Source organism: Dendropsophus ebraccatus, chromosome 14 (genome assembly GCF_027789765.1).
Source record: "Dendropsophus ebraccatus isolate aDenEbr1 chromosome 14, aDenEbr1.pat, whole genome shotgun sequence".
In the NCBI taxonomy this organism is placed as follows: Eukaryota; Metazoa; Chordata; class Amphibia; order Anura; family Hylidae; genus Dendropsophus; species Dendropsophus ebraccatus.
The window spans coordinates 42,788,019-42,811,680 of record NC_091467.1 but is presented as its reverse complement, the minus strand read 5'-3'; the positions used below and the strand labels follow the sequence as shown (position 1 = coordinate 42,811,680).

General features: G+C 45.0%; 1 protein-coding gene across 2 annotated transcripts in view; it reads left to right on the top strand.

Annotated features, from left to right (window-relative positions):
* The first annotated feature begins 533 nt into the window (after positions 1–533).
* The window catches only part of NOTUM (notum, palmitoleoyl-protein carboxylesterase), a 56,376-nt gene continuing 33,247 nt past the window's right edge, over positions 534–23,662 (top strand). The window contains exon 1 of one of the 2 annotated variants that reach the window (XM_069952285.1): positions 534–1,130. The gene's annotated coding sequence lies outside the window, so the exon portion shown is untranslated. Of the gene's footprint in view, positions 1,131–14,570; positions 14,621–23,662 lie in introns of those variants that run through there. The other variant, XM_069952286.1, reaches the window with a different exon arrangement.

Below are 23,662 nucleotides of genomic sequence, written 5' to 3'. Positions count from 1 at the left end.
CTCTGTATCATCCTCCTCCTCCCCCATGGCACCCTCCTGCCCCATTCTCTCTGTATCATCCTCCTCCTCCCCCATGGCACCCTCCTGCCCCATTCTCTCAGTATCATCCCCCTCCTCCCCTATGGCACCCTCCTGCCCCATTCTCTCAGTATGAGCCCCCTCCTCCCCTATGGCACCCTCCTGCCCCATTCTCTCAGTATCATCCCCCTCCTCCCCCATGGCACCCTCCTGCCCCATTCTCTCTGTATCAGCCCCCCTCCTGTCTCATTCTCTCTGTATCAGCCCCCTCCTCCCCTATGGCACCCTCCTGCCCCATTCTCTCAGTATCAGCACCCTCCTGCCCCATTCTCTCTGTATCAGCCCCCTCCTCCCCCATGGCACCCTCCTGCCCCATTCTCTCTGTATCAGCCCCCCTCCTGTCTCATTCTCACAGTATCAGCCCCCTCCTCCCCTATGGCACCCTCCTGCCCCATTCTCTCTGTATCAGCCCCCCTCCTCCGTCCAGTCCTCCCTTCATCACCGGGACGGATGTGGGACGCGCTGATCTCATCTCCAGCTCTTCAGTCCTTTGATACTTTTCCTCTACTCTCGGATTACCTCCCATTTACCCGCAAAAGACCAATAAGTGGCTGCACCCTGATGACTTTAACGGCTCCTTAATGAGGAAATGGCAGGAGGGGGAGGTCACAAAGGGTTAATTTAAAGCCCCCTCCTCCTCCCTTCTTGCAGTTTGTAAATGTGTGGAAGTGCTGTGTGTGAGGCTCAGAGTGGTGCTCCTGCTCCTCCAGTGCTCACCTCCATCTGCTCTACAGGATTATTGTCCTGCTACCTGGGAAGGGAATCAGGGCACCTATCTACCCATCTCACCCCTCCAAAGGTGGACTCTCTCAGAATCAGTACCAGGCTTCAGAGTGCTTCCTACTCTTAGGATTGTCTCTCCTTCCATATCCAACATCTTGTGGAATGTCACTGGCTGGATATTACCCTGTGTAACTTCTGGCTGCCAGCACCTGCCCTACACTGCCATTGCCTTGGATCACAAATTACTCAAAGAGGAAGTCAAGATTAATGAAGGAGGACCCTGTGTGAGGACCCCACAGAATACTGATACACTATTTACAATCTAATAGGTATTATTTTCTTCTTGTTATTATGTATCAGGACTGTTTAATAATGGAGGTGACTATGCTGTGACTGTCATGTGCTGCTCCTCCTCCAGGTATAGGCTGTGGTCTGGAGACCCCCCACAATATTTTGGTCATTCATTTCCCTCTAATGTGGTCCAGTTTTGTCACTTTCATGGTCAGTCTATGAGCGGTATTGCTTTAAAATGTTAAAATGCCATAGTATAGGTTAATTGCTATAATATCTTTTCAATTATTTGTGCTAAAAGTGTATATATATATATATATATATATATATATATATATATATATATATATATATGCTATGTAATTATGAGCATCCTAAATGACACAAAAAACTGTAGGTAAGTGTCCCAGAAAATGGTGTACTTTATTCATAATATTTCCCACATATATGCCTAATATTTATAATGTGCATAATGTATATAAACCAGCAAAGGATCGAGTGGCTTTAGTTGTAGAGATGGTGGGAAAGATGTAGGCTCTTCAGACCATGGACACCTTTGAATTTGTAATTGATGGATAACTAAATTCTCACCTTACATTCACTGCTAACATACCTGCCGCTCTGGAGTCTTCACAGTAACAATATATTGGTGCTCCTGGAGTCCATACAGCTCCATACAGGAGGTTCTATATGATCTTATAGCTATAAGTTACCCAAGTATGAGTTGTACCTAATATTCAGAACTTCAAAGTAATGGTGTGTTTACACAGGCAGATTTATCTGACAGATTTTTGAAGCCAAAGCCAGGAACAGACCATAAACAGGGAATGGGTTATAAAGGAAAGACTGAGATTTCTCCTTTTCAAATCCATTCCTGGCTTTGGATTCCAAAATCTGCCTGTGTAAACGCACCATCAGTTTTCTGAGTACTGTGACTGCAGGCTGCGTATCCATACATGATATACTACTTTTCTACAGATTAGTTTACAAGTCTGGTTATTCTGCAACTGTATTTTTCCACATTTAACACTAAAAATTTCTGTACTTCTCATTATATCCAACCACGCTTGACCATAAGCAGAATGTCACTTTAAGTAAATAACGATAAACAAATAGTCCACATGTGACTGTAGTAGGAATGGACCCTGTATTCCCATGCCTCTTAGGGATGGGATACCTGCATAGAATCCTATGAACATACCCAATATATCGCCCTGATATGTGTCTATAAATATTGCTCACCGCATCCAATGGGCACATATGGCAATATCACCAATGTAGCACATTATTTTTAATCACCCTTCACATCGCTAACTACAAGTTTCCCGTGTCCACCCCAGGATCTACTTGTGATATATTTGTCGCAGGTAGGTCAGTACCTGAATAGTGAACCAAGTTGCACATCATATCTCTGTCCGCCATAGGGTTGAAACAGAATGCATCAACCTTGTTGGAGACTTAATAGGCTACAATTCTGGACATTACCTATACATTATATTGGGAATGCTCCTACTGGTAAGGTATCCATGAATAACATAGGTGTTAGAATTCCTCCTCCTTCTGTGCTGTATGTCACTTGTTTTATTTCCCCCCTATAGTTAAATTGAAGTCCTTCAGATCTGCTGTGATTTATATGCTTTGTAAATGCAGACCAATAATATCAAGGAGGTTTCCTCTAATCTGTAATTATATATACAGCATATTTGTTATTGATGTGACATGGGTGCAGAACTAAGGAGGCAGGAAGCCTGAGGTGTGGCGACATTGACTGTTAACAATGCCATACAAGTGCTTTGAAGTAGTACTAAAGATGCCACGTGTGTGCAGGGAAGGAGGCACAAGGATTGTGTGACTGCTCTTCGGAGCTGGTGATGACATGAAGTGGCAGCAGGCTGGAGTCTTGTAACAGTGGGGAACATCAGGATGCCATGTGGGGACAGCTGCTGTTCCGTATGTGTGGTGAATGAGTTCTGGCAGGCGTAGTCTAGATCATGTGCCGTAAGTACACAGTGCGAGCAGACTCTTTGTCACCTGCCTTCCATCACTGGGGTTACCAGCAGTCACTAGTCCATATACTGTAGTAGTAAGAAAAGCAGCAGATATATCAATCACTGCGCTCCAGTTTGGACAGTGTTTGCCAGCTCAGATGGTCACACAAATGAAGAATATTCAGGATAGTGGTCTGACCTGGGAGCCAAAGTCTCTGAACAGATCTAATATTTGTAGAGATCCAAGTCTAAGGCTGGCGGCCTTTTGTAGTGTTGATTGACTGATAGATTGAATTGTATAAATGACCCAGCAGTAGAGATGAGCGAACTAACAGCTTGATATCCATGTTATCCAACTTATCTCTTCAGAACTGTTCGATTGGGTTGAGATCAGGAGAAATATTCAACCATTAAGGCAGTTTCCTTTTCAGAAAAGTGGTCCTCGATCTGTGTTTTGGATCATTGTCATGTTGGAAAAGTGCACAACAACCAAGAACACGGAGTGATGGTAGTAGTACATCTGTGAATTCATGAAACCATCAAAGAAATGTGGCTCCCCGCCACCAGCACCATGCATTTTTCATTGTACTTGTCACCTTTGCAACTACATACACTTTTGAAGCCATCAGTTCCAAAAACTTTTATCTTGTTCTCATTACTCAAGAATATAAAGTCCCAGTAGTCTTAATCTTTTTCAGCAAAATTGTAGGGAGCTGTTTTGTGCATGGGCGTTAGGAAAGGCTTCTTTCTTGGACAATACCAATAGATACCATTCCTTTGCAGTGTACTCATACTGAAGACTAGCCTTGCAGGACTGATAGACCAGAAATCCCTTCGTGTGGATCAGTGCAGGTGAGGTAGTGCTTGGTGGATGGGCAACGTATAGCAGTAAGCAGTATGCCGCACTCTTATATTATTCCAATAGTATGTTTATTAGCAACGCGGTTCAGCCCGTATAGTATAGGCAGGCCTTTCTCAAGTATAAGGGCCTACGGGCCGAAACTACGGGCCGTTGCTAATAATTGAAATAATAATAGTGTGCGGCATTGTTGCAGTATGTTCAGTTATACATAAAGAGGCGCTGTCAGCAGGTTTATGGTGCCCTATGTAAGTGCAGTATAAACTAGTGACAGAGAAGCTGAACAGAATGATGTATCACTTACATTCTTCTGTGCAGCTGATCCAGAGATATCCTCCTGAATAACATGGACAATAAGTAGTCCTCTCTATTATGCGCATAAGCCCAGTAGTCCTGGATATTCATGAAAAGCAGAAAACTCCACCCACCAGCTGATGATTGGAAGTTATCTATCCCTGCTGTGTATAGGCAGCAACTGTCAATCACCAGCTAGAGGGTGGAGGGAGCAGTGTGGCAACAATCCTATTCTCCTGCGTATTAGGAGAACGGCTGAACAGAATAATGTAAATAATACACTGATCTGTTCAGCAATTCTGTCACTAGTTTTTGCTGCCCTCATTTAAGCCAGTGTAAACCTAGTGACAGATTCCCTTTAATTTGCTGCAGGTTTGATGCTGCAGATTTCAGCTATTTATTTATATTGCTTAAATCTGCAGCAGAAGGAGTATGTCTGAACATCCCTTTAATGTGGGTTAGGAAGAGAAGGCTCTTATGGACATTCTGAGATGACCTCCTACATTGGGTAATCCACCTACTTTATGGCTGGTCTGTCTAGGTGTGTACTAGAACTTAGCTGCCAACTGATCAGGAACATTGGAGTACCCTAATTTCATGTTGGCAACTTTTTAAACATTTTCGTCAATTTCCTCATCTATGCTAATATGTGTTATTGATTAGGGTCTTCTAAAAAATCTTATAAGGCTGGGATCACATACATCAGGTGGTCCGGCTCCATTCTTTTACCAGAAACCGATGTCACAACTAATGGCAAAAATGCATCAGTTATCATCAGGAGTCCTATCCTCTTTTTCACTAACCATCAGTTGTTGTCCCAATTTAAGCGCCGCATAGTTTGAACTGTCCCATTCAAATGAATGGGATCAGTTCAAACGCCAAAAAGAAATGGAGCCGGACTCAGAATATACTGTAAGTGGAGGGGTCCTTAACAAAATGAGAACTTAGTAGGTGGCAAAATAACTTTTACAGCTTTGGGCTATGTAATTTTTTTTTGGCTACCTGTAATTTGCTACTGTTAGTATTTCTGATAATATGATTGAAATAGTTTTTTTTTTAACCCATATTCTAAAACATAGAATCCTTTAAAGGATTGAAGAAAAATAGCCACTTTCTTTCAAAAACAGCGCCACACCTGTCCTCAGGTTGTGTGTGTGGTATTACCCAGTTCCATTCACTTTAAAGGAGCTGAGCTGCGGTACTGCATACACACACTGAGTACAAAAGTGGTGATGATGTTTTTAAAGCAAAGTGTGTTTTCTTTTAAATCCCAAACAACCCCTTTAAGTCTAAGCTCACGAAAGAAATACAATTCTTTGCAAACGAACTTTGAAGTTCAATAGATTATAACTCCACGTTTTCGGCTTTACCCGAATGTTTTTATTCTTGCAAAACAATCTTCATCAAAGCCTACAGTCGACTCATTTGCATTAATCATTCTGTTGCCCTCTACTAAAGATATGGGCCTCTGTTTACCCTCTCCTTTCCCCCCTCCCCTCACCCGCTCCATAGACACTTCTTGTGGTTTGGAGAAAAAAAGGGGATGCCAAAAAAAGCAGAGATCAAAGAGGAGCGGCGACACCCAGAACCACAGAAAAGGAAGGGGTGTGGATAGGAGGATGGAGGAGCGGGGAGTGAGAGAAGCAGGGTAGATGCAGTGCAAGAGGGTACTGTCATGAGAGAAGAGAGGAGGTTCCTAGCAGGGACGGAGAGCACAAAAGCACCAGAAGAGAAGAAAGAACAACTTTACTTTTTACATTTTTTCCCTTTTACCCATAAATTATAATGGTGATATTCTATTGTATGCAGTAAACTTGAAGTAATTAAGGGCATATTCCTTTTAAAATGAGTTTATTTCCTCATTTTTTTTACCTCAAGGTATGCAGAGAAGCTGTCTGTCATGCCACCTTGTTAGAGTAGCTTTCCCTGCAGGTCAGTGTTTCACTTCACTTTCGCTTCACTGACTTGAAAGTAAAGTCACCTTTCTTCCCAGAAATCCCAGTGGAGCCTGAATGCCCTGTAAGTCTCCATAAGTTTATATGACAGTCTCCTCAGGGAGAAATATTATCCCTTTAATTCCATGTCAGTGCAGCAAAACCAATAGGGATCCCAGGCCCAGCTTCCAGCAGAAAGGTTACTGCAGATGTGAGACCTTTCACTCGCAGGGTGCATTCACACTACGGAATTCTTGTGGTGGCAAGTGGTGGAATCTGCGGGATGTTATCCATGAGAATTCCATAGTGTGAGCCCACACTCATCGAGCGAACTGTCCTGACACCTTCATCAACAAAAGTCCTTTTGGTTTTTATGGCTGGATAGGGGGTCTCTATGACATGAGGTACATACAGTATACACCAATCAGCCATAGCATAAAAACACCTGACTAATATTGTGTAGGTCAGTGCTTCTCAATTCCACTCCTCAGGCCTCACCAACAGGTTTTGAGGATTTCCTTAGTATTTCACAGGTGACCTGTGACCTGTTGAGGCACAGACTCCTCTGAAAGTGTCTTATGGTCCTTTTACACAAAGCAATTATCGGGCAACGACCGAAACCTGTTGATTATCTGCCTGCGTAATAACAGGTATCGATGAAACGGCGAGCAATAAATCGTTCATCACTGTATTCAACATGTTCTAAAATTATTACTGGTAGTTCGTCAATGGGATGCAGATCTGTTCATCTAAAGAGTTGTTTTAAGCATAAAAAATAAAAAATAAAAATCATATAATCAAAATCAAAATAAATAATAAAAAATCTGTATTGGGCTATGTTCAGACAATGTTTTTTCAGCTCCGTTTTTAAATGACATCTGTAATTTTGAGTGTAACATAACGGACGTCTTTTAGCTGTCTGGCCTCCCCTCAAGAGGGCTATTGGTACATTATTCTAGTTTGGGGTTACTAATTCGCCTTTGGGTGTGGCTTAATTGAAAAGCCATTGAATAGTAAAATCAGAGAAAGCACGGTGACTAAAGAAAAACTGTGTGCGAACAACTAATAAAAAAAAGTCCGCTGTTTGCAAAAGATATCCTAAAATAATGATCATGTTCATTATTTTGACGTCTGTGGTAAAAACGTCTGTTATTCAATACATTGTGTGCATTGGAGGTCCATCTTTCCATTGACTTCAATGCATTGCCACTGCAGTCAGTTAAATCGCGGCAATAACAGACTTTTTTTAAATATCAAAATCAGCCGCCTTTTCACTATTTTTGACGTTGTGTGAACATAGCCTAACAGTTCCCAATGATCAAAGTAAGAATTTTTTCACAATTAATCGGCTAAACATTGATTGCTTATAAGGCTAATTTGTAACTATACCAGTAGTTTTTACGACGTACGACTTTCCTTTTTCAGTAAGTGGGAATGAGATTTCGACGTCATTAGGGCGAGGCTAAAGCTCTGTACCCTCACGCATGCACTGTCTCAGTTTGTGAAAGCCAAGAAGAAAAACTACAAGATTGTGATGATATGGTACTATTGTCCCACTCATTTACACCGAATGTTTTCTTTGACCTCTGATCAATATTGGCTGTGTCTTTTTGCCAAGGGTTCACCCCTCGATGTTTGGTGGGGGTATCCCACCACATCATTCTGGGATAAGATATTTCAGAGTTACGTATCCTATTCAACGAGGAATGTCTCCTCAGGTAGCTTTGTTATCCCTGATTCTATAATCTTTTTAATCCAAGATTAAAAAAGGTATCTTCAGGCACATGTTGACAGCGGGGAAAATGGTGATTCCAAGACATTGGAAGTCACAAATGGTGCCTACAATCTCAGTGTGGATTGCAGAACTGAGTGAAATTGGGTGTATGGAGGAAGTAGTGGCTGAGGCGCATGATTGTTTATCTAAATTCAAGGCCGTTTGGTTTCCATGGCAGCTGTTCCTTGAGTCACCGGCGTTGCGGGAGCTGATGTGGTAAACTTCTCGGGTGGATCCCCCTTTGTTTAACTTTCTTTCCCTTCACCTTTCTTTTTTCTTTTTTATGTTATTTTTCTCTTTTCTTTTTTCTTCTTTAAATGCTAATGTATTTGTCCTTTTTTCCCTTTTCTCTCTTTGCTAAGTTATCGGCAGGATTTAAGGTGTAAGAAACTGGCCGTTCCGTGACCCGGCCAGGTCACAGAGTGGCTGGTCTCTGAAAAGATCATTCCGGACGGTACTGCAGTACTGGCCAGCTGATCTTTCCTGCCACAGAGTTCTGATGCGGGCGCATCCGTGCATGCCCGCATCAGAACTCCCCACAGCACACAATGAAGCTTGCGGCTGCAGCCACTCGCTTCATAGTGTGCACTGACAGGGCTTTCTGCGGCCGCGATTCACTAAATAGCGGCCGCAGAAAACTGGCATATCAGTTTTTTTCGGCGCCAATAGGGGTCCCGGCCAAAGCGTATACTATGTGTATTCGCTCCGGCCAGGATCCCATAGACACCAGGCCAACGTCTTTTCTTGTATTAACTATGGCCGTTGTTCCAATCGGCAACAACGGCCGTAGAAATACGAAAAAATATGTTGTGTTAACATAGCCTAATGGTACAATATTATCGCATGTCTTTTGCAAACCGGATGTTACTTTTTAGTTGTTTACACACAGTTTTTCTTTTTTCACCATCTACAGTTTTACTACTTTACTACTTCTCAATTAACCCTTAGAAGACCAGGCCAATTTCAATTTTTTCATTTTCGTTTTTTCCTCCTTGTGCTTAAAAGGCCATAGCACTTGCATTTTTTCACATAGAAACCCACATGAGCCCTTATTTTTTGCACCACTAATTGTACTTTGCTATGACAGGCTAATTTTTTTCATAAAGTACACTGCGAAACCAGAAAAAAATTCAATGTGTGGTGAAATTGAAAAAAACACATTTCTTTTATTTGGGGATTTTTAGTTTTTACGCCGCTCGCCCTGGGGTAAAACTGACTTGTTATATATGTTCCTCAAGTCGTTACAATTACAACGACTATAATTTTTATTGTATCTGATGGCCTGTACAAAATTCAAACAATTGTTAACAAATATATGTTCCTTAAAATCGCTCTATTCCCAGGCTTATAACGCTTTTATCCTTTGGTCTATGGGGCTGTGTGTGGTGCCATTTTTTGCGCCATGATGTGTTCTTTCTATCGGTACCTTGATTGCGCATATGCGACTTTTTGATCGCTTTTTATTACAATTTTTTAAGATGTAATGCGACCAAAAATGCACAATTTTGCACTTTGGGATTTTTTACGCTTACGCCATTTACCGTGCGAGATCAGGAATGTGATAAATTAATAGTTCGGGCGATTACACACGCGGCGATAACAAACATGTTTATTTATTTATTTATTATTTATAACCTGGGAAAAGGGGGGTGATTCAAACTTTTATTAGGGAAGGGGGCTTTTTATTAATAACACCACTTTTTTTTTTTTACTTTTACACTTATATTAGAAGCCCCCCTGGGGTTAAGGTTATTTCCCCTGGGGTTAGAGTTATTCCCCCTGGGGGACTTCTAGTATAAGCACTCTGATCTCTCATTGAGATCTACAGGATAGATCGATGAGATAGGCATTTTGATTGCTTCCGGCTGCTGCAGCCAGAAGCAATCGAGTGCCGAGCCGGGATCAGCGCCATTACGGCTCCGAGCACGGCGGCAGCAGGATGTGTGGATCGCTACTCCGGGACAACATGCCGGAGGAGCGATCCGCCCCTCTAGACACCAGGGATGGCTGCATTCAAGTAATCGGATGCAGCTGTCAACTTTGACAGCTGCATCCGATTACTTTATTAGCGGGCACGGCGATCAGACCTGGACTAGAATAATGTACCAATTTTGGACTTAAAATGACAGACATAATTTTAAAATTAATAACATTTTTATTTTTTAAAATTAATAATTTTTAAAAATAATAAAACGTTGTGGGAACAAAGCCTATGAATGATCGATGTTCACAATTTCCTAAAGAATTACGATTATATGAAATTGACAGTTGACTGGTAAAATGGATAACACATAGATCTCTACCTAACATGATAGATGAGGTTTGTGATTTGCATGGTGAATACTGTAGGGCATTTGAATAATTGAGGCTGGGAATGGGTTTTGCATGCGGACAAGAGAGATATTTTGCATGGTACAGAGAGGTAACAATGATTTGGGATTTTGCAAGGAAATTGTTTTTTTTTTTATACAAGCATAGGCTAGTTATATACAGGGCTGTGGAGTCGGTAAGCTGCAGCTCCGACTCCGACTCCTGAATTTTATCACGACCGACTCCGACTCCTGCTCCTTCATAAATGGCCGGTCATATACCAGGGGAGTTATTTATCACACTGGCTCAGCAGCTTCTCCCTAATGTCCTACATGATCCTGGGGCAATTTCTGAGGGAATAAGGAAAGATATAAAGCAGCTTCTCCTGTGCATGCAGTGGATGCAGACATTCTCCAGTCTCCATGTCCTGAACAACTCAGAACTAGACTAGATGGGGCAGGTGGTCTTTTCCTGCTGACAATCTTCTATGTTTCTGACTAATTATTCACCATACACAAAGAAACACTGCTAACAATGCCAGATACATGTGATATAGAGGTCAGCCATATTGATATACAGGCAGTCACACATAGTGATATACAGGGGGTCACACATAGTGATATACAGAGGGTCACACATAGTGATATAGAGAGGGGTCACACATAGTGATCTAGAGGTCCCTTAGTGATATAGAAGGTCACTGTGGGGGCACGCAATAGCACGCACACACACAGCCTGCTGCACCCATAGCATACACACACACACACAGCCAATGCAGCCATAGCACACACACACAGCTTGCTGCAGCCATAGCGGACACCACACACAGCCTGCTGCAGCCATAGCGCACACCACACACACACACAGCCTGCTGCGGCCATAGAACACATACACACAGCCTGCTGCAGCCATAGTGTGCACACACACACAGCTTGCTGCAGCCATAGCACACATACACACAGCCTGCTGCAGTCATAGCACACACACAGCCTACTGCAGCCATAGCACGCACACACATACACACAGCTGCAGCCATTGAACACTGAAGAAAAACACAATATTCTCCCAGAGAGAAAACACCACACTGAGGACAGAGGTTACTGCTACACTACTTATGTCTTCTCCTTCTCCTCTATATTACACAGGATATCTTCATATTACACTGCTGCTCATATACAGTCATCCAGGAAGAGAACAGCAAAGATCTCCCCCCACACAATGGAATCTTCCAGCTCAGAAACAAACTGCCAAATAGTGACCGACAACTTTTCCATGACCACCCTTATGTAATAGGGCCAGTGTCCTATTAGAATGTTGCTCATAATATATATTCATGAGCAAAATTTGTAAAATTCATATCAAAATTCAATTCTACATTTTTTTAAAGATTTTTTTTAAAAGCTGGAGTCGGTACATTTTTTTCGACTCCGACTCCCGCCAAAGCTAGCTCCGACTCCAACTCTGACTCCGGCTCCAGCCAAAACTAGCTCCAACTCTGACTCCGCCTCCGACTCCACAGCCCTGGTTATATAGGACACTAAAAAAAGACACTTATCCGTTAAAGGGATACTCCAGAGAAAAGCTTTTTCCCAGTAGTTGAAACACATTACAAAGTTATATAACTTTATAATATGCCCCCCCTTTCCTATCTTTTCCCCCCTCCACACCCCCCCCCCCCCACCACCACCACCAGGAAGTGAAGTAAACTCATTCTTACCTAATGACTGTTGGCCCCAGGCTGTTCTGTGGCAGCCATTTTGTGACAATGACATCACCAAAAGGGAGGCAGGTCTAAGATCTGTTAGCCCAGCCTCCCTTTGTCAGATGACTCAGGTTGCTCAGCTCTGAACCCGCATCTTGGATGACAGGTTCCCTTTAAATTAATTCAAGGAGTAGAGAAAATGGATGGAGAAGGGTAAGGATGGAGACCTAAATTGGTCAGTAACCTTTCAACAAACTTTGCATATACCAATAGTAATGCTAGAAAACTGTACGAATGCCTCTTTTTTTCCACTTCTCAGGCTACTTTCCTTCCATAGCCACAAATCTTGTGACACTTGCATATGGATGTGCCATCCTGGGGGAGTTGGGCTGATTCCTAATTACTTGAAGGGGTATTCAGAACTAGACTGTGTTCCCACATTTCAGAACTGCAGAGAAAACGCATTAAAAAAAGGCATTGCGAAAAATACATGCATGTTATAAGTGCATGTGTTTTTTTTAGATTGCTTTATAAGAAGTGTCTGGCAAAGCATGATTTAGGCTATGTTCACACTGCGTACGAATCCGTCCGTAGATCATACGCCACCGTACATGTGCGGCTGAAACTACGGGCGTGCGAAAAATCGACATGGGCCGGATGGGAACATACGCCCGTAGTACAGTTATGCTTCCCTAGCTTGTTTCGAAGCGATCTGAGGCAGGTCATTTACTTGGAAATCTACGCCCAGCCCCGTCAACCACGCAGAACCTTTTGGATCGAAAAATCAAGTTCAATTTGGCTGAAATAAGTACTTTGTACGGGACCGCATGGAAATCCACGGCCATGAGTTTCAACATTTCCGTCCTCAAATAATGGTCTTGTTCATTTTTCACGGCATCGTATACGATCCGGCCGTAAGCTCATACGTAGTGTGCATTGTGTGGGCGTATATCGTATACTTTCAAGCGAACGCATCAACCTCAAAACTATGTGCGTATTTTCGCGGTTCGCACTACGGACGGAATCATACGCGGTGTGAACATAGCCTTAGGCTGTGTTTTCACAAATGCATTCAGAATGCGATCTGGACAGCGTGGAAACCAACCAGGGGCGTAGCTAAGTGCTGATGGACCCCTGCATATAGTGTGTGTATATATGTATATATATATATATTTATCTTTCCATGGCCCCCACTTACTCTGATGATGCTCATGATGATGATGATCTCATCTATATATATATATATATATATATATATATATATATATATATATATATATATATAGATCTACAACCTGACCATCTGACCAATTTATCTGACAGATTTTTGAAGCCAAAGCCAGGAACAGGCTATAAACAGAGAACAGATCACAAAGGAAAGGCAGGGATTTATCCTCTTTTTGGCTTAAAAAATTGGTCAGATGAATTGGTCAGATATCTTCTATCAAGGAGACACATGTTACCTTTCATCTGTGCTTCCATAAAATGGAAAAAATCTTTTATTCTCCAGTGGAAAGCAAGAGGCTTTCCCAAACTCCTAAATTGCTGCAAGCTGAAATACAATGTGCACAAAAGGGAGCTATCAGCAGGTTAGATTCGTCTAACCTGCTAATACCGTGTACAGGCGACGGAATTCCGCTGGATTTATCCGCCAGAATTCCTCAGTGTGAACCCACCCTTTAAAAGGAGATTTCTGTTTTCAACAAATTGATACCCAATCTAATTTTTTCTTCTTATGATATTTGTGTAGGTTTTTAGAATCCATCAATATTGTATATTGTTTTCAGAAGACCATATTCTATACTTTATCAACAGAACCACTGTATGGATGCTGGTATGTAAAGATAATCTCTTAGGGTAGACTCACACAGGATGGATCTGCAGCGGATTTCCCCCAGTGAGTTTGCAGTGAATCCCAAACTGTAATTTTCAATGATCAAGTATGTGACTGCCGACCCTCTTAACCCACCGCCGCCCAGAGGAAACTGTACCTAGTCCACGCTCCGGCTGCATCTAAGGCTCCCAGCTCCCGAAGGTCCCCCTCAGCCAATCAGTACACAGCCCCGCTGCAGTCACTGATTGGCTGGGCAGGACCTACGGGAAGGCCCGACCACATACTCGCAGCAGGATGACAATCCCGCTGCGAGTATGTAGTCTCATTGAAAATGACAGTTTGGGATCCACAGCAGATTTCGCTGCAAACTCGCGTGAAATCCGCTGCAGATCTATCCTGTGTGAGTCTAATGATCAGCAGGTTAGCCAAATCTAACCTGCTGATATCTCCCTTTTGTGCAGGGAGTGTTGAGGATTAAGTTAAAGGGGTTGGCCACTTTATAGTAAAATAGTTCAGTGTACAGTATTAGTAACTGTACTCGCTGTATATACTGACAGCAGCTCCCTGTGTACCACACAGAGCTGAAATCAGACTCCCCTCCTGCAGGCTGTGCGGTCCTGCTCTGTGGTGTGTCCATAAGATGGCTGACATATAGGAGCATGTGACCATGCCCCGCCCCCCAGTGTCCACCACTGAGCTTGTATATTCCTATGGAGGACACTGGAGGCGGGCATAGTCACATGCTCCTCCATGTCGGCCATCTTATAGACAGCCTCACCACAGAGCAGGGCAGCCCAGCCTGGAGGAGGGGAGCCTGAGTTTAGCTGCTGTCAGTAAGTAATGTGAATGCGCTTACTTATACTACGCAGAAAACAATTTCACTGTAAAGTGGCCAACCCCACTTTCTCGTCAGGCTGGGATTGGTCGCCCCGCCCCCAGTGCTTCTAACCAGCCGATTAGCATAAGGATCTAACTACTAGCTGCATGGGAAAGGTGCTGAGGATGAAGGTAAGAGACCTACCTTCATCCTCAGCACCCTGTGCACAAAAGGGAACTATCAGCAGGTTAGATTCGTCTAACTTGCTAATACCATTTAATACAGCAGTGTCTGATATTTCAGCTTACTGTCTACATTGCCATTGGCGGATAGAAATAATTTGTATAGACAATCTAGCATTTATGGATGTGGTGAATATATACTTGCAGCATAATACACTGCTTGACAAAAAAAAATATTATCCAGATAAAAATGTCAGATTGCTGCAAATCCCATCATGCATTCTCTGCCTGGACGTTTCCAGAAACTTAGCAGCAAGAAATTTGGTGTCATGACACCCAATACATGTCTTGTCACCATCTTCATTGCTTGTAGTGGTGTCGTGAATGAGATTCCTAGACTTTCTATGAACTAGAACCATGTTGTCTTGGTGACGAATCCAGGTTCTGTTTGGCATCCAATGGTGGTCGCATTTAAGCGCGGAGGCCTTGCTGTGAGCGACTCAATCCAGCCTTTGCTGTGGATCAACACACTGTCCCAACTACTAGTGATGATCTGGGGAGCCATTACATCTGACAATCAGTTTCCCATAGTAGTGATAGGAAGGAGAGCTGGATTATGCTTACACAAAGCACGCATTTCCCATGTCTCACCAAGTCCCTTCAATTCCTTTTTGGTTTCAGGTCACTGTGCTGTCACTTACATTAAATGAAGGTTGCACATACCACAAGGTACATGTGTGATGTACTATTATTTGACGAGTCAGCAGAAATAGGGATTGGATGAAATCCTGAAAAATACAGGAGACCTATTTTAACAATGTAGAATGAATCCCTGTTGCAAGATGCAGGTTGATGCAGTCACACTCCTCCTTGTGAGTCCACCCTCTGTGCAGGATGTGACCACTATTCACAGTACATTAGTGAACTGTACTAAATAAAAGTACCTGAATAGACCTTTCCATTGAAACATGCTTTGTGTGCTTTACAGATGTTGAAGCAAGAAATCTCATCTCCTCTAAAGCCTATTAATAACACAATGATGGCCGTAATGGTGTAATTGAGAGAATACTGTCCCTCCCTAAAGGATTAAATTCATCATCCTGAAAGACCACAACAAAACAAAAGAGCGGTCTAGATACCAGCAACAATAAAAAGAAGAAAGTAGAAACACTGACTCGCAGCATCCCACTGATTTTGCCATTGTGAGATCTATAGAAAAGAATTTGCCTTTTCAACTGAAGTCATTGTGATCCTAGCTATTCACTCAGTACACTGAACTGGTTTCAGAGTTTTTTTTTATGGCAAAAGTACAGTAGAAACGTAGATCTATACTCTGGGGGGTTTGTGGTGGTCTAATGGGGGAGGGCAAAGTCAAATGAATAAATGTAACTGGTAAGGGGGGCGTGGCCTGGCTATGGAGGAGTGAGAACGTGCCTTCTGTGAGCTCCTGCTGTGGGACACCAGATAGCCTGAAAAAGCACCCCAAATTCGGCTAATTGCACCCCAAATGGTTGGCAGCCGCAAGAGGACCAAGGCAGGCACAAAATTCCCTCAGCCCCGGCTCGCCCGGGGTAGCCTGGACCGCTTTCTTTCACCCGCCGGTCGCGGCCTACCTGCTGGGCCTGCAGCCTCCGAGATCCCCGGCTCTCGAGTTACTAGAGCGGCCGCCGCCGCAGCAGCAGCCGCCGCGGTTCCGCCCGGAACGAAGCTACAGCCGCCCGCCGCCGGTGTGGAGTGGACCCCGGTACCGGCAGAGAAGGTAGTAGGAGCCCCGGTCCCGACCCCCCCCGTACCAGTTCTCCTGGGCCGCGGCAGCCGACGGGAGCACGGCGCAGCCCAGCTCCTCCATCGGCCCTCAGACTCTGCCTCTCCAACTCACCGGAGTCGGCAGATTGCGGCCGGCGATATAGAGCCTCCTGGCCCCCACATCAGGGAAGCGGTGCCTGTCTGCCCCCCTGATACTGGAGCGATTCTGCTGAGCCCTCACCTCAGGACAGTGACAGAGACAGTGTCCCCAGGCCCCTGCATAAGGGTGGCTACTTCCCTGAGGTCTCACCTTAGCTCAGTGGGGACTCCTGGTCTCAGCTCCAGAGCCACAGTGTGTTCTTGTCCTGGGCAGAGAGAAGCAGAAGTGGCCATTAACTCTGCTCCCTGTGGGGACACTGACAGCACCTCAACACCAGGCCCTAACTTGGCAGCCAGCATGTCCTCTCTGTCCCCTGCTGCACTTCCCTTCTCCTCCACTAGGGGCACCGAGCAACACAACCTTGGCTCTGCTATGTCTATTAACCCCTTACAGGATGGAGCAGATTGGGATTGGAAAGAGTACATGAAATTGCTGCCCACACGCTCGGATATGGAAAAGTTTGTGGAACGCCTAGAAACCTCATATAAGCAAGAACTCAATTCCCTCAAATCTGATGTACATGCCTTAGAGGTAAAGGTTTCTGATATTGCTGCTGATCAGGACTCTCTGACCACCACGGTGGATGATGTTCAGGCTACTCTTGCTAACCAGGAGAGGCATATTCGTCATCTTTACAGGCTCCATGATGACGTGGAAAACCGTGGCAGACGGAATAACATCCGTATCAGAGGGCTCCCTGAGGCCACTAGAGCTGCTGATCTGATCCCGTCACTCCAGGACCTGTTTGCCTCTATTCTTAAACGTCCACCCGGAGCAGAGTTCGAAATTGATAGGGCTCACCGTACTCTGGGTCCTGTTTCCACCAATGTCAATCGGCCTCGAGATGTCATTTGTAGGCTTCATCATTACCGAGTGAAAGAGGAGATCATGAGAGCGGTGCGCAACACGGAATATGTTGATTTTGATGGTGCCCAACTGATTTTTCTTCAAGATCTCTCCAGAGCTACCTTAACACAGCGACGGGCTCTTAAACCCTTATTGGAGCTGCTACGAGAGCGTGAAATCCAATACTCTTGGGGCTTTCCGTTTCAACTGGTCGTCCGTAGAGGAGGGAGAAGATTTGAGCTGCATACACCTGAGGATTTACCGGCCTTTTTAACTGCTTTGGATCTCCCGCAGATGACTTTGCCAGATTGGGATCAGGTCCCACCGATAACACAGGGCAGGCCTTCTCGCTCTATTGACATGGCAGCTTCTGGGGACTGAAGTTGTTGCGGAGGATGGGATCCGTGGTATTTGGTTCCCTTGAAGATGCCTTACGGACGCAAGATGTGCCTTTTTTTCATTTTTTGCACACCGCGTCAAGTTTCCTTCTGTTTGTGGGGTTAATGCCTACGCTCATCTAGTTATAGTAACATGGCTATATGGATATGCTGGTTTTCATATGTGCGGGTCCGGGGGGTGGGAGGTGGGGTTCTTGGTGAGCTTATTTTGTTATTCTCTTACGGGGTGCTTCTTCATTTAGCATGTTTTATATATTTGTTGGGTGCATTTATGTTTTATATCATATGTTTAGCTTACATTCTGGTGTTCTGCTGCGGGCTTACAGACCTTCATCTGTTAGTCCGTCCCTCTCTAGAATAGACGCTTGATGCGCTCTGGTACCCACTTGGGTCCTTCCCGGTAGTGTAAAACTACCTGGATGCGGAGGTTGTCTACCTTGATAACCTTCTTTTTCTGACTGCCGGTTCAGTCTTGGTCTTTCCTACTGGCCATATTTTCTCTTAGCCGTTTTCTTCTTATTTCTCTTCCCCTATTCCCTCCTATTTCCTTTCTGCTTTTCTTCTCTTCTTCTCCCTCTGTGGGGGGTGGCGGGGGGGACATGGCGGGAGCAGACGTCAAATTTGCCTCCATTAATGTTAGGGGATTGAATGTCCCACACAAGCGATCTCAGATCCTCTACTCCATGCACAGACAGAAGGTACATGTCCTACTACTACAGGAGACACACTTTCAGACTGCTCGTGCCCCTCATATGCGACTTAATTATTACAATGTGTGGACGCATAGTACCAACCCCGATGCTAAGTCTAAAGGGGTCTCCATAGCGTTACATAAGACCTTGCCACATAAATTGTTGGATTCCTTGATTTGTCCCAAGGGGAGATATGTTTTCATTAAGATAGAAATCCAAGCGCGGATTTATACCATTGGAAACATTTACCTTCCTAACTCCCATCAGGGAAGTGCCCTGAGGGCCATGCTCCGAGCGGCCTCTACATTTATAGAGGGCGTACTGATCTTGGGGGGGGATTTCAATCTAGTCATGGATCCATCCCTGGATACCTCCTCCGGCAAAACTGCGGTACCACGCTCTGATTATGCGCTTGCCCGGTCGGTCCTTGGTCTCCATAGTTTGGTGGATGTCTGGCGCATCCTTCATCCTAAAGACAAGGACTTTACACATTTTTCGGATGCACATCGCACTTATGGCAGACTGGATATGTTTTTTATTGCTCAGTATGCCTTAACGTTTAGCCCCAAGGCCTCAATAGGCACTGCCTTGTGGTCAGATCACTCTCCTATTTTTCTGTCATTGACTTTGCCGGGGTTGGTGTCTAGGGAATGGTCTTGGAGGTTGAATGAGTCGCTCCTTAGAGATGTAGGGTGCAAAGCAGCTGTTACTCAGACAATATCCGATTTCCTACTTGACCATACTGACGATGATACTGCTCTACCTATGCAATGGGAGGCCCTGAAATGCGTTGTCAGGGGGACTCTGATTCAGCAGGGGGCTAGGCTCAAAAAGGACAGGGGTGCTAAAATTGTCAGCCTGGCTGGTAAAGTTGAAGCTCTTTCCAAAGCACATAAACAAAATGCCACCGACGAAGCTTTGACGGCTTTAACATTGGCTAGGGAACAATTGAAGGACCTCCTTAACAAGTCGTCTTCCTCCCAGCGGGAGCGCTATCGCAGCTTTCTTTACGAACATGCCAATAAGTGTGGCAGAACATTGGCTAGACTGATCCACCCGAGGACACAGGTTACGCACATTCCAAGCCTCCTTGACGGAACCGGTACTGCCATACACAATCCCAGAGAGATATCTGATCTCTTTTGTTCCTATTTCTCATCTCTGTATAACATTAAGGGGCGCTATTCAGAGATGCCGGCAAAGGACTTGGAGTCTAGGATATCTGCGTACCTGTCAGACACGAAGCTGCCTAGTGTTCCTGCGGAGGCGGTTGAGGACTTAGAGACTCCTTTCACCGAAAGCGAGCTCAGAGGTGCCATTGCCGATGCAAAGGGTGGAAAAAGTCCGGGCCCGGACGGTTTCACCGTTTGTTTTTTCAAAACATTTCGGGATTTGTTACTTCCATTCATGACTAAGTGCTTTAATAGCATCTCAGCAACGTGCCCTTTTCCCCGCCAGTCGTTGGAGGCACATGTGGTGGTTCTGCCCAAACCAGGCCGGGATCCTAAATACTGTAAAAATTATCGCCCCATCTCACTTATTAATTGTGACCTCAAACTTTACTCCAAGATGTTAGCAAATCGCCTGAGCCTTCACATTCCCCGACTCATTCATGCCGACCAGGTGGGAGTTGTTCCGGGCAGGGAGGCAAGGGACAATACGCTGAGGACTCTCACTTTGATGTCTTGGGCCGCCCGTACGGAGTCCCCTTTGTGCCTTCTTTCCATCGATGCAGAGAAGGCTTTTGATAGGGTACATTGGGGGTTCCTGCGGTTGGTCCTACGGGGAGTGGGATTTGGACCGCTTCTCGTGGACAGAATAATGGCGTTGTACTCCAGTCCCTCGGCTCGAGTGCGGGCTAACGGTTTGTTATCTAGCTCTTTTGAGATCCACAACGGTACGCGTCAAGGTTGTCCCTTGTCTCCCATGCTGTACATCCTATCAATGGAGCACCTGGCGGTGGCCCTTAGGCATAATTCTACGATCCGAGGAGTTGCGATTGGTCAGGACCACCACAAGCTTGCATTATATGCAGATGACCTACTACTCTATATCTCATCCCCCTCTACGTCGCTCCCTTCGATTCTACAGGAGTTCCAAAAATTTGGTGACCTCAGTAATTTTAAGGTCAATTTGGCTAAAACTGAGGGGCTTAATATCTCAATTCCTCGTGCTGTGTTTGACACGGTTAGAGCTTCCTTTCCTTTCCAGTGGCACACAGATTCTATTGTCTACCTGGGAATTAGGCTCCCGCTGTCTCTTAGCTCTCTGTTTGACCTGAACTATACACCCGTGCTGAACAGGGTCCTCTCAGATATGACGTCTTATTTCCTGAAACCGACTTCGTGGTTTGGAAGGATGGCCGTCGTTAAGATGGATATTCTTCCTAAGCTACTGTATGTTTTTCAAACTGTCCCCATTGTGGTTCCGGTTGCTTTCTTTAGGACTCTGCGCAGGGCTATCTCCAAATTTATCTGGGGGAACAATAAACCCAGGATTGCATATTCTACTCTCACTCAATCTAAGTGTATGGGTGGTATGGGATTGCCTGATCTACGTCTCTATCATGAGGCGGCTGTCCTGCGCGGAGTCCTGGATTGGGTACACTGTAGGGGCTCTAAGAGGTGGGTGGACCTGGACTTCTCGCTTTGTCCGATTGCACCCTCTCTATTACCATGGATTTCTTCGGGAGACCGTCAGTCCCTGCCACGCCTGTCATTTTTTGTCCCACATGTGTTGTGTGTTTGGGATAAATGGGTCAGTAAACACAGATTGTCAGTGGTGCCGGGACCACTCTCCCCGATACTCCACAACCCATCATTCCAGCCGGGCCTGCAGACGCATGGATTTCTTCTATGGGAAAGGTCCGCATGCCCAAGAATCCGGGACTGTATGACTGGTGATGTCATCTCTTCTTTGGCGACTCTTCAGGCTCAGTCCCCGGATCGTCGGTTGTCTTGGCTGGAATATGGGCAGGTAGCCTCGTTTATACGGGCTCTTTTTCCTAGGAGCTCGTATACCCCGATACTCACAGATTTTGACAACTTAGTTGTTTCCGCCTCTGCTATCTCGCATTGCATATCGGTGCTCTATCAGCTTTTGTTGAGTGGGGCTAACCCTGACAGAGCTCCTTTTTTTGACAAATGGGAACATGATCTGGGTGTTCCTTGGGACGGTCAGTCTCTCCAGAAGACCTGTGACCTTTCTCATGGCATCTCCATGGCCGCTAAGGCTAAGGAGAAGAACTATAAAATCCTTTCGCGGTGGTACTACTGCCCAGTCTCCTTACATACCATGTTCCCGGAGGTCTCGGACAGGTGTTGGCGATGCCTTGTTGAGGCTGGTGATATGATGCATATCTGGTGGGCCTGTCCGGGCATCCGAGAATTTTGGGACAAGATTATTGGCATTTATAATGCGTATTCTGGAAAGACTGTCGTCAACTCCCCACAACTGACCCTCCTCTCGCAGATCCCGGGTTCTCTCGCTACAGTTAAAAAAGGGATTTTGCGACATTTTCTCACTGCAGCAAGGATGGTTATTCCCCGACATTGGAAAACACCTGTCGTACCTTCAATAGCGGAATGGCTGGGTGAGCTCCGGGAATTGGGCAGAATGGAAGAGTTGATAGCGGAGGCGCACGAGCAGTCTGACAAATTTGATAAAGTGTGGTATCCATGGCGTCTGTTCATGGACTCAGAGGAATTCCTTGCTCTCACTTGTTAGTGGTGGGAAATTCTAGATTCCGCAGATATGTATTGGTGGCGATATATGGTTTGGTGTCTGTTCCCCGTCCGTCTCCTCGCCTTTCTCCTGGTCTTTTCTCTTTCCCTCGTATCTTTCTTCCTCTTTTCTTTCTTGCATCTTACAACACTATTAGGATGATTAGCATTGGGTTTAAGCGGCGCTACTGTGTAGGTAGTGCTTTTGTCTGGATATGTTTGCATTATACTGCTTTTCTCTTGTTCTTTTATATATTTGAAAAATGACTGACACCACGCGACTTGCAGGTCGTTTTGGTCCGATACTTGATGACTTTGTATTTACTGTATGCTGTGTGGTTGTCAATAAAAACCAGATTACACTTAAATGTAACTGGTAAGTGCTGGCTTAATACTAAGGGCCTCCACAAGTTGGTGTGTTGATTCTGTAATCTAGTCTGTACAACAGGTCAAATACCCAAACCCCGTAATACAGGCAGAAAAATGCAACCATAATACAGATGGGAAAAATTGGCCAATTCCCTAATTCAATGTCCCAGTTGTCGTTACCCCCGAGCAGGGCCAGCATCAGCACAGGGTTTACCCGGGCAAGTGCCGGGGCCCACAGCACCTCTGGGGCCCAGAGAGGGAGAAGGGGCCCAGTGTTCTAATGTTCAGCCCTCTCACTGTAGTGCAGGGTGAGCGGCCTGAACATCAGAAGACACAGGACCAATAGAGAGAAAAAAAAGGGTGAAGTAACTGATCACATGACTGAAAGGTTCTCAACCTCACAGTGTGGACAGCAGCCTGACAGAGTAAGGCTGCATTCACACGTTCCGTGATTTGCCCGGTCCGTGATTGTGGTCCCGCAGCTACCTCCGTGATCCGTGCAAAACAGTCCGTTTTGTATCCGTGTCCGTTTTTTTCACGGATCTGTCTTACAGCATTCTAAATTACATTGATTACATCACATCCGTGTTTTTCACGGATGAACACAGATGTCACATCCGTGAAAAACACGGATCTCACTTATTTCTATGGGGAATCCTTTCCGTGCATCCGTTCCGAATAATGACATGTCCTATTTTTTAACGGAATGGATCACGGATCCGTGAAATCACGGAACATCTGAATAGCCCCATAGAAAGCAATGGGCTGTAAAATTGTCTGTGCGCACGGATCCGTGAGCACAGACAACTTCCCGGAACGTGTGAATGCAGCCTAAGAGGAAGAAGACTGAGCTGTAAGTGCTGTGTGTCAGTGTCTGAGTGTGTCAGTCAGCCAGTGTGTGTGTGTCAAGTCAGTGTCTGTCAGTCAGTCAGTGTAATTCAGT